Source organism: Ictalurus furcatus, chromosome 12 (assembly GCF_023375685.1).
Source record: "Ictalurus furcatus strain D&B chromosome 12, Billie_1.0, whole genome shotgun sequence".
Lineage (NCBI taxonomy): Eukaryota > Metazoa > Chordata > Actinopteri > Siluriformes > Ictaluridae > Ictalurus > Ictalurus furcatus.
In genome coordinates, this window is record NC_071266.1 from 16,797,374 (window position 1) to 16,814,640 (window position 17,267).

General features: G+C 40.7%; 1 protein-coding gene across 1 annotated transcript in view; it reads right to left on the reverse strand.

Moving 5' to 3' along the window:
• arhgef1a (Rho guanine nucleotide exchange factor (GEF) 1a) overlaps positions 1-17,267 on the reverse strand; it is a 68,581-nt gene that overhangs the window by 46,729 nt on the left and 4,585 nt on the right. The gene's annotated exons all lie outside the window — the stretch shown is intronic.

Genomic DNA, 17,267 nt, shown 5'->3' on the forward strand with positions numbered 1-17,267 from the left:
ATTAAGGACCAGTAATGTAATGGTAATGGTTTAAATGGTTAGCTGAGGGTTTATAATGCATTGTAGTGAAAACCGTTAGAATTTCTGTGATAGTTTCTATTGTTTTGGGATTTTTTCTGCAGGGATGACGAGTCTCACACTGAGCGTCTTTTCAACACACTTAGTCCTGTTTGACTTAGATGAGTAATGATTTGATATGCGCACTGTCCAGTGGGTTCACTTCTGAGTCTGGTTTCTCTCACGGTTTCTTCCTAAAAGTGTGAGGTCATATTAAATTTAAGGTACGTGTTTTGATGTCGCCAAACACTAATGGCACGGCTTATTTGATTGACAGGCTGTCAGAATGCATCCCTATGTGCAAACAGGGTGCATGGTGGCTTAGTGGTTAGCCTCACACCGCCAGGGTTGGGGGTTCGATTCCTGCCGCGGCCTTGTGTGTGCGGAGTTTGCATGTTCTCCCAGTGCTTCGGGGGTCCAAGTGCCTCTGGGTACTCTGGTTTCCTCCCCCAGTCCAAAGACGCATTGTAGACTGATTGGCATGTCCAAAAGTGCTCATAGTATATGAATGGGTGTGCGATTGTGCTCTGCGATGAACTGGCACCCCGTAACCTAGTAGGGATAAGCGGTATCGAAAAAAGATGGATGGATGGATATGTGCAAACAAAAAAGAAAGAAAGAAAGAAATACAACTTGTCTCTATCTCCTGGGGTGTCAGAAGGAATCAAACTGTATAACGCACTTTCAGGGCTGGAGCATACCCAGGGCAGCAGGCCACGAGGAGTACCATTCTGCTACTTTACAAATCAAAAACGATGACACAAGGGACACAACAGAAAATCTCTGGAAATCGAATCTTGACGAGGGCAAAATTGGCCAAGGTGTGGCAAAGTCTGTCTTCCCTGTCTATCAGAGCAACACTAGCCAATCATGGGTGTCTGGGAGGAAGCATGAGATAGTCTTCACCTTCTACTGGTTGGTAGCTGTCATATGATAGTGGAGACCTAACTGGTGGTGGGAATTGGCCAAATTAGGGAGAAAAAAAAGGATGACAGGATATTGGCAGTTGGCTATTTTAACTAGCTAGCTACATGTTAGATAGACTCTAACAATGGCTACGTTTAACAGTGGAAAGGTTTAAAAATCAGTGGTGCTCAAGAAACATGCTAAACACTTAGACAAGTTAGCAAAACGTTTTTGAACAATCCCGTGGCATGATCCTTTTCCTTGTGAAGCCGATTGAGAAGGGCAGCACAGCTAAAAATACCACCACAGCTGGGTGATGTACTCCAGTAACCAGAAGCTGAAGAATAAGGGCAGGTGATGATTTTATTTCGTTTTATTGTATATTTAACCTGGCCAAGAGGGCAGCATACAAAGTTTCAACAAGCAAACAGACAACAACAAATAGATACAATACAGTTATATAACAACATAAAAAATATATTTTTTTAAAATAGCAATTATCTACAGCAGCATTTACTGATGAAGCCAGAGTCCATATCCTTTAAAACTGATTTAAATTCTCCTAGTGAAACCAATTCATTTAGTTTTCAGTCCATGCTGAACAGGCAGCATGCTTATATCCTTTTTTTCCCAGTTCTGTCCTGACCTGGGGAACACCCAGCTCTTTTTAGAGCATAGGAAATAGTGTAATTATGATCATTGAGGATTTTGCACATCCTAATTTTTATTTACTTGCTTTGCTGGTTGTGAAGAGCATGGTGGCTTAGTGGTTAGCACTATTGCCTTGTACCTCCGGGGTTGGGGGCTCGAATTCCACCTCCACCCTGTGCACACAGAGTGTGTGAATGTGTGTGTGATTGTGGCCTCTGATGACACCCCAACCAAGGTGTCCCTGGCCTTGTGCCCCAAGTTTCTTGGGATAGGCTCCAGGCTCTCCCATGACCCTGTGTAGGATAAGTGGTATGGAAAATGGATGGATGGATAGTTGGTTGTCTTAGACTGCAACTTTGTGTACAGGCTGCTTGTTTAATTTTTTTTGGATTTGCATGATTGCCTGATTGGCTTGACATCCTGGACCATATGTTGTTCTTAAGTGCACACTTTTGCCTTCTCAGTGTCCTTTGGAATCTTCCTCAACTTGCTCCTCTTTCTTATCAAAATGAAGCAGCTCCAAGGAGAACAATATCATGTGCAATTTGCAAACAATTTTCACTAAAGCAAACAGAGAGCAGCATGTAAGCATCCAGTAACCTTAAATGAACTGTGTTCCAACCAATCGACATGAAATACGCCATGTGTAGCAGGGGTGTCCTATCTTATCTGCAAAGGGTCAGTCTGGGTGCAGGTTTTCATTCAATCAAGCAGAAGCCACGCCTGATTCCACCTGTTTAATCAGTTGAGCTTGGCTTTCAATAGACTCAGGTGTGGCATCTGCTTGGTTGAACGTTTCCGGATGAGATTGGACACCCCTGATGTATAAGGTAGGAAAATATTGCAGGGTAGTAGTTGTTGGTAAAAAAAAAGTTACCTTTTTAGAAAAATGGTTTAATGCTACTAAAGTGGTTGATTTAAAATTACAGTGCTACCACATGGCTAATGAAAATATTAACTTAGCTGGACTAAAAGAAACCACTGCTCCAGAATTATAGGCTAATTAATACGCAAATTGGTTTGAATGTCAATTTTTAAAAACTATTTTAAAACATTTGACATCTGTAAATTTTGCACTTCCTGCATTACTCGGTGCCCGCCTCAACGCAAACACTGAAAAACTGGATTAGAGAAATCCAACATTTGCCCTGCTGTTTGAACAGCTTGAGTGTGCAAGAGGTTCCCAACTTAGCCTCCTGCATTAGTCAGTGTTCAGAGTCACAGTCTCATTCCACTGCGCACACACACACACACACACAAAAAGGCAAATTTGTAACACCAGACAGACTAGAAGGTAAAGAAATTGGGTTGAATAGTGTGTGGACATTTCCATCACAAACGTAAAATAAAGGCTCGGCAACGACTTTCTCTCTTTGCTTCCGTCTAGTTTTTTTGCCTCCTCACTTGTGCCCACACACACTCACACAATTTTGTCTTACTATCCTTCAATTGACATAATTATTAATTAACGATATACTTAGGCTACGTCCACACTGATCAGGATAGATCTGAAAACTCTGGGACTACGGCTGCTCCTAAGGCCATACAGACTTCATATAAGTCAATAATGAACTTTTTCACATTATCTGTTGTTACCCAGATGAGGATGGGTTCCCTTCTGAGTCTGGTTCCTCTCAAGGTTTCTTCCTCTTAAAACATCTTAGGGAGTTTTTCCTTGCCACCGTCGCTACTCAGTGGCTTGCTCAGTTGAGATAAATTCGCACCTTTAATATCTGTATACCGTGCTGATATTTCTGTAAAGCTGCTTTGAGACAATGTCTATTGTAAAAAGCGCTATACAAATAAAATTGAATTGAATTGAAAACTGCATTTTCCTTTCAAAAAATGCTCTCCTACACTCTACACTGGCATTTTCAAACGTTTTCCAAAAACTGCTCGTCCACACTGAAACGTCTGAAAACGCTTACATCCTTTAACTCTGCATGCGTAAAAACGTAAGAAGCTTTGGTTTGCGTCATTTCCGTCGGGCGTTTATTTAAAAATGCAATCTGAAGGTTGCACAAAGTAACATTAATCTTTAACAAAGATCTTTAATCAAACTGGATAGCAGGCACAACAACTGCAGTACAACATCGTCCACCAGCTTATTTAGTTTGAGTTGAATGGGTCATATGACTGCACCATGTGATGTGACTAAAAATAATAGTTTCGAATATCCCTGTTTTCTCAGTCCACAATACAATGCGAAAACGGCATTTTCAAATTTATTCACTTGGGAGCATGTTTTTGAAAAACTCAGTGTTTGCTGGACAAAAAATGCTGTCTCGGTCAGGATGGAAGGCCAAAACATAGAGAAAAAGATGCGTTTTCAGATTTATCTGGATTAATGTAGATGTAGCCTTAATGATATATATATAATATACTACGCCGAAGCTAACCCTAAACTCTTTTAGTTTTATTTGTTTTAGAACTTTCCCCCATTTTCTTCCCTAATCTGGTCACCTGCCATCTCCCACCCACCAGTCAGCTCTCCCCATCATACGACAGCTACCAGCCAGGGAGGGTGAAAACCGCATGCATGATGCCCACAATTGGCTAGTGCCACTGTGATTGACAAGAGAGTGAGTACATCATGAAGTGTTCAGGACCATGGTGATGTCTTGAAAACCATGTGTGTGTGCACTTTGCAGGGACTGAAGCACTTTCTGGCCAACAGTAGAGGCCAAAATCAGCTGTGTCTAACAGTAGACCTATGAAAATAAAATGTATCAGACTGAACAAGAGATGTTCATCTCTGATCAATAAATCATATCTGGTGCTCTATTCACACCATATGAAGGCCACATTAGCCCAAACAAGGGGGTGCAATAAGAGAATGGATGGCATGCCAGCATTATAGGAATCGCTTTACTTCAATGACGTCTTTCACCAGAGATGATAAATTATGAATGTAAAATCGTGACGACAACTTATCATAAATTTATCATACTGTTCCACCCATAATATAAACTATGTATACATAAGTCTGAATAAGTATATCCTACCTCAGCTATAGATCTAGCGACATAACTACTGCTGCACTTCACTACCATGACTGAGAAAGGAAGAGCTTGATCAGAGTTATGCACTCGTTATTCACTGTTGAGAGACAGGGAGAAGTGGAGAGGACAAATGGAAAAAAGTTTATTTTTGGAGGGTAGGTTGTTTTTTTCTTGCCTTGACCACATCTGTCGCCATGCCAACAGTGTGCTCAGTCCTTGGGTTTATTGGGAGAGTCTAAGAACTTTAAAGTGGGCGGCTGCTTCTGGATTTGTAATGACACGCATACATACAAAAGGTCTACCAAATAAAGTGAATACACAATGAAGTGTTCAGCTCACTGGTGTCAAGTATACATATAGTATATAAAATCAGTAATATCTTTTGAGTAAAACTAATACAATTTGTCCAAACTATATTTCTAAAACAAGCCTCCATCTTTCTTCAAAAACAGAACTAAAAAAAAAAACTTTTTATTGGCTTAAAGGAATATAACAGTCATGACAACAAGTAACAGTGTGCGACAGGAGTGTACGTGCTGCCAGGTTTCCATTAATACACAGCTTTGGGGCTAGAACTGGTTTTCCTTCCACATAACAAACCGCTTTTTCATTCACCACAGTGAGTGTTTAATTAAGCCATGCTGCAAGACTTGTCTTAACCCTCTTACCCCATATGGCCGAAAAACCGGCTTGCCCGTCTTTGATCTATTCCCGTAAGGACGATATACCGGCTTGGTCGTCTATGCCAAATCCCCGTAAGGCCGATATAGAGGATTTACAGTGTAAACGTTATCCCCGTAAGGCCGGTGTACCGGAATTACTCTGCTATGATTCCTTACTTTATTATATTTTGACCCGGAATGTTGATGACGTCATGACGTCAGGACTTGATTGACATTATGCCGTCATTACGATGAAGCTGATCCAAGCGTGAATATTGGTGTACTAGTAGAAGTGAACTAAAAATGCCAAAGCGAAAAGCTAATCGTGTTCCAGCTAAAGTTACACCTACAGTGAACACAGGTACATCTAAAACAGTGAAAAAAAGAGAAAACATACACAGTTACACAAGCGAGAGCGAGGATTCTAGATAGTGACAGCAGTGAAAGTTCAGGCGATGTTGAAACCGAAACCGAAACTGATAGTGACGCAACCTCTCCTGATTCGGACCCTGATCCGTCTTCATCTTCAGCATCAACCAGTGCGACTGACACTGCAGGGGTCTGGAGTCATAACGGGACCATTTCTGTGCATTCGTGAAAACACTACCTGCTGGTCTGATTATCACCAGAAACTTGACTTTTGGCGCTAAAATGCATTTATTTATTTATTATTTACTTGAATTTATTCAAAGGCATTGACCACGCTGATGCTCGTATGGTACTTCTAAATGAGTATAAGGATTTTAGCGAGCATTTTTTCGTAATTTCTCTAGTGAAGAATTGTGCTCTAAGTTTAGTAAAAACACTGAACTGCTTCATTTTCCAAGTGATATTACACAAATACATTATTATAAGTTGTTTCAAGGCCTAAAAATGTTAAAATTAAAATGTTGATTTTGGCCCAGGAACTCAGGGTTGGCGTGCTGTTTCTCTGGGGAATATAGGGTTATGGGACATAACTTAGGGGTAAGAGGGTTAACAGTGCTGAAAGTAACAGCTATGTGTCCTTTGCCTCAACATTAACTATCTTACAGATGCTGATTATGAAGTGATGCTGATGCTGACATGGTACAACCAGCTAGCAGATTTGGAGTAGAATCTGACCTAAACACCACAGCTGGCTATTTGAAAACACTTACATTCAGCAATGACTGACAGGCACAGAAATAAGAATGCAATTCAATTCATGTTCAAGGTCTATGGACGACAGACCACCAGGCAGCACAGAAGCTCATGTCCTTCAACAAAGTCTTCCTTATAGCCAAATGACCGGTCTTCCTGCCTGTTCGATGGCTCATGGGCATGGGGATACTATGTTAACAAGTGCGTCTGGGAGATTTTTCAAGGCTGATAATAAAAAAATAAAATAAATAAAATAATAATAATAATAAAAGCAGACAGCCAGCTTCAAAATGGATACAGTCCAAGTACTGATTATTGGATAGTGATGTACAACAGATGCCACCAAATGTGCTCTTTCACACTGTGCCAGTCAGGGAAATTCACTTCTACATTTACATTTACATTTATTCATTTAGCAGACGCTTTTATTCAAAGCGACTTACAAATGAGGAAATACAAGCAAAGCAATATGTCAAGTGGAGAACAATACAAGATTTTTAAGTAACCATACAAGATTTTTAAGTAACCATACAAGATTTTTAAGTAAGTTCTTGAGAAGCAAAGTGCACAGAGTAGAGGTGTAAGAGCCAGTGTATTATTATTTTTTTTTTTTTAAATAATGTTCACGGAAGAGGTGGGTCTTTAGTTGTTTTTTTGAACCTAGTGACAGATTCTGCAGTCTGGATTGCGGTTGGAAGTTCATTCCACCACTGAGGAACAGTTAGTTTGAAGCTTCTGGAAAGGGACCTTGAGCCACGCTGAGTAGGCACTACTAAGCGTCGGTTGTTAACTGATCGCAGATTGCGTGAGGCATTGTAAGCCTTAAGGAGAGTGTTGAGGTAGGGGGATGTTGTTCCAGACAAGGTCTTGTCTAAGTTGAGCTTAAGGTGGTGTATCCTCAGCCAGTCTGAGATGTCAGACAGGCAAGCAGAGATTTGTGCAGAGACAGATGGATCATCAGGCTGGAAGGACAAATAGAGCTGGGTGTCATCAGCATAGCAATGATATGAAAAAGCCATGAGACTCAATCACAGGCCCCAGAGATATAGTATAAATAGAAAAGAGAAGTGGACCCAGAACTGACCCCTGGGAACCCCAGTTGTGAGTTGCTGAGTTTCAGAAGCTCCTCCCCTCCACAATACCTTGAAGGATCTGCCTGTGAGATATGATTTCACCCAAAGCAGATCCATTCCGGTGATGCCTAGGCTGGAGAGAGTTGACAGGAGGATCTGATGATTCACAGTGTCGAAAGCAGCAGAGAGGTCGAGTAGGATGAGGACGGATGATCTTGAGGTTGATCTTGCTACAGTGTAATGATTTACTTAAGAGCTGTAAAGGATTGTTAACCACCCCCAATCTTCATAGCATGCACTCTAGCTAGTATTACAATCACGAACAGGTCAGCCTCTGGGCTGCATTCAAGACCACCATTGTCAAGTCCAAAACCAGGTCAAACCAAGACAAAGTCTGAAGGCAGTGGAGGCCAAGTTAAGATTGAGTTCAACTGAATGTAAGACCGAGTCAAGATCAAGAGTCAAGACACCAAAAACCATTAAATCCTTTGAGGCCAAGCTTTTACTTTAACTAGTGCCTTCATTTATGCATTGTGCCAATGTTTTCTAGAAGAAGGAATTACTTCTTGGGGGCACGGTGGCTTAGTGATTAGCACGTTTGCCTCACACCTCTGTGGTTGGGGGCTCAAATCCTGCCTCCGCCCTGTTTGCATGGAGTTTGCGGGTTCTCCCCATTCTTCAGGGGTTTCCTCCTGGTACTCTGGTTTCCTCCCCCCAGTCCAAAGACATGCGCTGTAGGCTGATTGGCATTTCCAAATTGTCTGAAGTGTGTGAAAGTGTGTGCGGTTGGCACCCCGTCCAGGCTGTCTCCTGCCATGTGCCCCGAGGTCCCTTGGATAGGCTCCAGGCTCCCCTGTGACCCTATGTAGGATAGGTGGTATGGATGGTTGGATGGAATTGCTTCTTGTCAAACTTTGTTCATGCAAAAAGAAAATATAACATGAACAACATGAGACCAAGGCTATATTTTGCACCTTGCTCCTAGAAGCGAGAAACCTAGGCATGGATACAAGACAGCTCATCGCCAACCTGTTTTATGCACGATGCCAAGTGTAGTTACCATGGTCTACACTTTGCTGGATGGATATAAACCCTGTCATGTCTGCCATGTGCATCAGGTTAATTCTTTGGATCTGCCACCAAAAAGGCTCTAGAGAGGAGAGTGCAAGTTTCAAAATAAGAAAACAGCATGGCCAAGTAGACCAGTCATGTGGGACTTTTAGGTCACCGCAACCCTTACCTAAATGTTTTGGTGCGCCACACCACCTGGTTGTTGATTATTTTCTTATAACAGCATGGTCTGTCATGCTATATTCCTTACTTAATCTACTCTTTAGGAGTGAATGGTATGAAGGGTTTTTTTGTTTTGTTTTTTACAATTGCATTCTGATCAGTTTGCGTATTCTGATTTTGTATTTGACTAAATGTCATGAGGAAAAAGATTTAAAAAACAAAAGAAACACACTGAATATTGCTTGGCCAGGGACACACTATGACCAAAAGTATGTGGACACCTGACCATTACACCAATATGTGGTTCTTCCCCAAACTGCTGCTACAAATTTGGTAGCACAAAATTGTATAGGATGTCCTTGGATGCTGTAGCATTACGATTTCCCAAACATATTCCAACATGACAATGCCCCAGAGCACAAAGTGAGCTCCATGAAGATATGATTACCCAAGGTTGAAGTGGAAGAACTTGCATAGCGTGTTCTGCATAGAGCCCTGATCTCAACCCCACTGAACACCTTTGGGATGAACTGGAACACCGACTGCACCCCAGGCCTCCTCACTTAACGTCAGTGCATCACCTCACTAATGTTCTTAGATCTGAATGAACACAAATCCCCACAGCCATGCTCCAAAATCTAGTGGGACTCCTTCCCATAAAAGTGAAGGTTATTATAACAGCAAATGGGGACGAAATCTGGAATGGAATGTTAGCACATATGGGTATGATGGTCAGGTGTCCACATACTTTTCGCCATATACTGTATATGTATTGTTCTGACCTTTGATAAAACCTTGTAATGCTTTTGCACCTAGAAATTACCTTTAAAAGCAGATGATGTCAATTTGCTCAAACTAAGGAGCAGGAGAGAGTATTCATTTTTTTTGCTATTAGAGCTGATGGTCACAGTACATTTTGTACACACTATTCTTGTGAGATCTGCAGTGAGGATAGCTCACCCTGTGAACACCACCAGCTATTCAACTTGAGTTACCATTCTCTCTCTCTCTCTCTCTCTCTCTCTCCCTCTCTCTCTCTCAGAACAGGACAGATTGCTCTGTGGGTGGTTTTTCACAGTGTTTCAGCATTTTCTCTCTTGCTCTGCTCTTGCTGTTTCTTGCATTTTTACACACACACACACACACACACACACACACACACACACACACAAAATAAGGTATTACTTAATAGCTGTTGAACAAATGAATCATTCTTTAGTTACATCATACAGGAAATATTATTTATTACCTATTTAAATGCCCTAATCAATACAAGAAGTGTGAAGAGGAATTAAAAGACTGACTTTGACCGAGAGGTGGGAATGTGCTGATACTGTAGCCGTCTGACTCATACTGCAGTCTATACACTGGTGGGATTATACAGGAATAGCATTTTTGGCTAAAACAAGACTTAGTTGATAGACATAATGGACATAAAACATAAATACATCTGTCAAATTAATAAGCTACATAGTACTGATGACATTTATATAAGGTGTATTGAGTTATTAATATTCAAAGTTAATATTGTTAATGGGTTCAAATGATATTTTATTATATAACATTCATTTGTATATATAGGCTATGGCCTCTAAACCTTAAAGAAGCATGTGTGACTGCAATGCGTCATGCTTTGGCCAGTCAAGATTACTGAGGACTGTTCTTTAGTTTACTTTGGGTGGGAAAATGGACATTATATTATATTAACTCTTATTCTGTTTTTATGTGTGAGAGCGATTTAGATAAAAAGAGAGAAAGAGAGAGAGAGAGAGAGCAAGAGTAGAGCGTTGCCGTGGGTTACCACTCCATCAAGGAGCTGCTCTTCAGAGCTATTCCATGGCAGATGAGAGAGAATGTGTGTGTGTGTGTGTGTGTGTGTGTGTGTGTGTGTGTGTGTGTGTGTGTAAAAAAAATTGCTGTTGTTTTCTCAGTAATAATCTGTGGTCTTAAGAGTACAAAACTGTACAATTCATTATATTCATTTACATATCAATGTACTTTTGGTGGCTGGAATCGGATGATTGATGAACAGTTCAACACTGTTAAAAGTCTGTACATCATGGCATACTAGTTTATCACCAGTTTTGCACAGTTTATCTCCTGGAGTACTATGGCAGGTATTGCAATGGTCCATTTTCTTATAGCAGCTTTTTATGTACATATAAGCTGGTATTACGAATATCCACAACAACAAAGAAATTAGTGATTTTGACTGTGACATGGTAGTTAGTGTCAGAGTAGAATGGACAGACTGCTGCGATCTGACAGGAAGGCTACAGTAACTCAAATAACCATTCTTTACAACTGTGGTGTGCAGAAAAGCATCTCAGAATGCAAAACACTCTGAGAACAGGAATCTGAGACTACAGTAGGCACAAGCTTAGCAAAACTAGGTAGTTACCATGAGGTAATGATCTAATTAGTCTACTGAAACTTGTTAACTCATAATCAATTGCGTTCACCTGATATCGGCTCAAGTTCAATTTATGGGAATGCTGTCCTACCATGCAGCATAAGCGGAGGACATTGCACAAAAGACAGACCATTTACGGTATGTTGCATTATTCTAGCACTACACTATAAGTCATATTGTTGTTAAATAAATATAGTTCTGGCTAATGTAGTCCTGCTTTATCTAACGCATGGCCATACCCTACATTTGAAACAAGAGCTTTTGAAAGTATCAGTAACCCAAATTACATTTATGCAGCTCTGTATCTGCGACTATGTAGATGCAAGGATGTAGATGTTAGGCTGCTTGAACAAACACAGTGAGGAAGCAATACATCAGTTGTTTGCACGCATGAGGATAGGAATGGAACCTATTAGCATTCTTAACATATAACTCTTTAAGTGAAGGAAAGTGAAGGACACATCTATAATGTTTAGAAAGACATGCCCCTTGTTGGATGCTGCCACTTATTTACTAATTAATTGCTGCTGTTTCTAGTGGACATGAGCATGTATATAAAGTTGTCAATGGATATGTGCAAATCTTTGCATGGAGAGTTTGTATCACTGACAGATGAAAAAAACTGAAGAATGTGAAAATTCACTGAGAGCCAAATCCATTACAGATTTAGTAACTCATGCCACAATGTACAGAAAAAAAGTCCTGATGTCATATCTAAATTTGGGGGAAATGGATGCTTTTTTTTTTTTTTTACATTTTCATCCTTTAAATGGCACATGTACAGAACTCACAGTAAAAAAAAGCTACCAATTAATGGGTTGTAGCTTCACATTTGCAAACCTCTGCACTCACCTGAAAATCGCACATCAAAGATTGGCAAAAATACCTTGTTCAAATAAACACTGCCCAAAGAATTTTTGTTAAAAATGTGAAATTCACAATTTCATCTCATTTGTCTAGTAAACAAATTCAATAACTCTTCCTGGTGGCTGTAGACCTGGGCCCTCAAACACTAGAAAAATCTAGAGGTTTCTGATGATTTTCATGGGCGTGTTGTGAAAGAACCTGATGTTTCAGGTAACACCGTTGACAAAGACGTGTTTCTAAACAACTCTGTGTTTTATTCAGTTTTCAGGAGGGCAAGATGGTTGAACAACCAGAAAAAGAAAAAGGAGACTAATGCAGTGGGTAAGGCATGCTTTTGCTATTACATCACTGTCACAGAAACTCTTACAATACCTACAGTATTGTTGCTCAATCACAGAAGAAACCAGATACTCTTAAGGATATGGAAGTTTCAAGAAATGAGCTTTTCCAACAAAATCCCTCTTATCCTCTATCCGAATTCATTCAAGGTGGTTAATTCTTTAGTCTCTGGTAGAAAAGAGCATAAAATGCATGCAGTGTGCATGACCAGTTCTTAGATTTGACCTCATAACGAGAACTGAACCCAAACAGTTAGTCCCCCTCAGTAGAGAGGAGAAATATTATGTTGTTAATGACCTCAAGAGTATTGAAGGTCAAGGGCTTGCACTGGAAATGGTCAAACACTATGAGGAACAGTAATTGCAGTTGGTAGACAATCTGGTATATCATGAAAACTTTAGAACAAGCACACAAAACAAAGTTTTTGTCCTCAAGGAATAATAAACAGGTATAAAATTGTTATTGAGCAGCAATGACTTGAGTCAAGAATGAAAGATGGCATTAATTAACCAATTCAATTCTTCGCCCAAATAAAATACATTCAGACTTGGACGTCCACCATGTCTGGGGCATGATTTGTTTGTGGGTATAGTTTCTTATGACCTTGCGCAGTGCATCCAAAATGTGCTTTTTTCAGCTATCATGTGCCGGGAGCCTGTTTTCACTCAAATTATTAACAACGTACATGAAGTTCAACACTATAATGCAGAAAAACAGGAAGTAATGAAAATGAAAAGCTTGTATTGGCACACCACCTTCATTCAGTCTTTTATACTTGTGGATTTGGGTGTTTACTGTCTACAACACAGGCCTAACCCTACAGTCATATTAGCAATTAGCGGCTGTATTTTGGAGTGTGGCTGTGGGGATTTGTGCTCATTCAGCTAGAAGAGCACTAGTGAGGTGAGGCACTGATGTTGGACAAGGAGGCCTGGCATGCAATCGGCGTTCCAATTCATCCCAAAGGTGTTTGATGTGGTTGAGTTCAGGGCTCTATACAGACTTCTTGAATTCTTCCACTACAACCTTGGCAAACCATGTCTTTAAAGGCCTCACAATGTGCACAGGGGCATTGTCATGCTGCAACAGGTTTGGGCCTCTTAGTTCCAGTCAAGGGAAATCTTAAAGCTACAGCATACAAAGACATTCTATACAACTGTGCGCTTCTAACCATGTGGCAACAATTTGGAGAAGACCCACATATGGGTGTAATGGTCAGGTGTCCACAAACATTTGGCCACATAGTGTATAAATCTGTGACCATGCCACAGATTTGGAGGAATACACAGCATCAGTCACTGGCTACATTAGCAAGTGCACACACTACTGAAAACCTGAGATGCTGCCTTCAGGACAGATGACAAGGCAGCTCTCTAAGACCAATATCTGTCCCAGGGTAACAGGGAGGCCGAATATTCACAGACACTTCTCAAACGCCAAGGACAAAAGGCATATGTGGAAAGACATTCAGGACCGACATGTGATGCCGATGCCTCGCCATGCTGGCAAGGAAGACCACCACCCCTCCTTCCACCAACCAAGTACTCTGTTTGACTGCAGTGGACATCAGTCCAGAGTTAACCCATGGAAAGCTGATGCTCCTGTCAAAATACCTTACTGGATGCTCAGGTAATGTGCTTAGCAGCTTGCAGAAGTCTTAACAAACATCTTCCGAATCTCCCTGAGCCAAACAGTTGTCCCTGTGTGCTTTAAGACAACAACTATCATCCCCAAGAATCCGTCTGGGTCCTTCCTCAATGACTACCAGCACTTATCATCATGAAGTGCTTTGAGGGGCTAGTCATGAAACATATAAACAGCAGTCTTCCCACCACACTAGACCCATTTCAGTATGCCTTCTGCCTTAACTGCTCAACAGAGGATGCAATATCTGCTGCCATCCACCTGTCTCTGCCTCACATGGACAAAAATGACAATTATGCTGTTTATAGACTTCAGTTCAGCATTCAAAACAATCATCCCACAGGAACTCATAAGAAAGCTGAACCTGCTGGACTTGAACACCTCTCTCTGCAACTGGATCCTGGACTTTTTGACTAGGAGATGCCAGTGCGTCAGGATCGGCAACACCACCTCCAGCACCAACACACTGAACACCTCACTCCCCAGGGATGTGCACTCAGCCCACTGATGTTTTCGCCACTGACTCACGAATGTGCTGCAAAGTACAGCTCAAATCACATCATCACACTACACTTGTGGGCCTCATCAGCATACAGGGAGGAGGTGGAGCAGCTCACAGACTGGTGCAGGGACAACAATCTTTCCCTCAATGTCGATAAAACAAAAGAGATGATTGTTTACTTTAGGAGAACCCATGGTGATCAGTCTCTACTGCACATCAACAGAGCAGCTGTGGAGAGAGTCAAAAGCTTCAAGTTCTGTGATGTGGTGTGAGCGGACCTTTCCTGGACTCTCAACACCTCCTGCATAGTCAAGTAAGCCCAGTGGCATCTACACATTATAAACAATGCAATAATCACTGCGCACTATCCTGTGCATTTATTATCCTGCGTGCTTATTGTATATTTTGTACTCGTTTCACACTGTCGTGTAGCTGCACATTTTGGTTTGCACCAGGGCCCTTGAGAAATAACATTTCATTCCAATGTATACAAGTTACTGTATATAGAGGAATGGCAATAAAAGCCAACTTAACTTGACTACAGTGCTGTGAAAAAGTATTTGCTCCATTGTGATTTCTTCTGTTTGTGTATATCGCATATTACATTGTTTCATAAATTAAAGTAAAATCTAAGATAAAACAAAGGCAACCTGAGTAAACACAAAATACAGTTTTTAAATGATAATGTTATTTATTGAAGCAAAAATGTTATACAATACCAACTGGGTCTGTGTGAAAATGTATTTGTCCCTGTAGTTACTAATTCCCCAAATCTATGAAACTACATTCATAATAGGGTTCAGCTGGACTAGACACAACCAGGCCTGATTACTGCAAACCCTGTTCAATCAAATCACTTAAATAGAAATTTTTCAACAGCATGAAGTTGGTTAAAAAGTCTTACCCAGTAACACACTATGCCAAAGTTGAAAGAAATTCCAGAAATTAAGAGGAAGATGATTGAAATACATCAGTCTGGGTAGGATTACAAAACTATTTCAAAGGCTCTGGGACTCCAAAGGACCACAGTGAGAGCCATGATCTCCAAATGGAAAAACTCGGCACAGTAGTGAACCTTCCCAGAAGTGGCTGACCTTCCAAAATTCCTCCAAGAACAGAGCAACGACTCATCCAGGAAGTCCCAAAAGAGCCAAGGACAACATCAGAGGACCTACAGGCCTCTGTTACATCAATAAAGGTCACTGTTCATTTCTCCACTATCAGAAAGACACTGGGCAAAAATGGCATCCATGGAAGAGTGGCGAGGTGAAAACCACTGCTAAGCCAGAAGAACATTAAGACTCATGTGAATTTTGCCAAAACACACCTTGTTCAAGGCGTGAACAAGGTGTTCACCCAAATTCAAACCTGTTCTGTGATGTTCTGTGGATTGATGAGTTGAAAGTGGAACTGTTTGGAAGCCAGGGGTCTTGTTACATCTGACGTAAACCAAACACATCATACCTACAGCGTGGTGGTGGCAGTGTGATGGTGTGGGGATGCTTTGCTGCTTCTGGGCCTAGGCAACTTGCAATAACTGAGGGAAACAGGAATTCTGCTCTCTACCAGAATATCCTAAAGGAGAATGTCTGGTCTTTAGTCCATAAATTGAAACTCAAGTTTCACCTCTGAATGACTCAAAAAAAGCAACATTAAAGTTTCACATTTGTGATATGTGCTGGATCAATTATTTTTGCTTCAATTAAAATATATATATATATATATATATATATATATATATATATATATATATAATATTTAAAAAGTGTATTGTGTGTTTACTCAGGTTTCCTTTGTCTTATGCTGTATTTTGTTTGAAGATCTAAAACTATTTAGTATGAGACACACAAAAACAGAAGCAATCAGGAAATCAGGCAAATACTTTTTCACAGAACTGTACATCTAAACATAATATGTAACTGGGAAAATCTTGCCAGCTACTTGCTGTTCAACCAAGAGCAGTATTTATCAGGGTTTATTCCAAACAAATTACTGCAAATTTACAGTACTTTGCCATGATTTGATCAACAGTGATTAGAGCAGAACAGAATGCCATTACTTGCAATGTTTATTTTAAGAGTAATAAAATGCAGCCAAAAAATCAACTAAACAACCGTTGAAAACAAACTAACAACAATTTTTTTTGCTCTGTGTGTGTGTGTGTGTGTGTGTGTGTTGTAGGTTAACAGTACGGATTAGTGCGTGGGAGTGGTGTGCTGCTGGGAGTCTGGGCGCTTGTTTGTCTGTGTGTGTGTGTGTGTGTGTGGTAAACACAAGGTGTCAGCATCTGTATCGTATGATGTCATTCAACATAAAACACGCAAAACCTGGCAGGAAAAATTAATACAGGCATTAAGGGGTGTGTGTGTGTGTGTGTGTGTGTGTGTGTGTGTGTGTCTTTAGCAGTAAAAGAATGGAAGCAAAGGTTGAAACACCCACATGTACCTCCTTCCCATTTTCCACTCAAGGCAGCAATAACACAAAGTTCACTCAGAATGGGGAACACCAACACACACATAGCATTCAATGTAATATTTTTTTAAGTACTGGGTACAAGAACGCTGGTAGGGGCACGCTGAAGCTGGGGGGGGGTGGAAACATGGGTAGGCGGTCTGTCAGTCATTTTTGGCATCAACCACTTGGAATAATGTCAGGCCGAAAAAATAAACCAACCCAAAACTCCAATAAGAGTTTCTCCAATCAGAGTTGCTGTATTTCTTATAAAGCACTTCTCACCGAAAATATATGCTTAGAGTGCTTTTATCCACAATAGCCTATTAGATTCTGTGTTTCCTC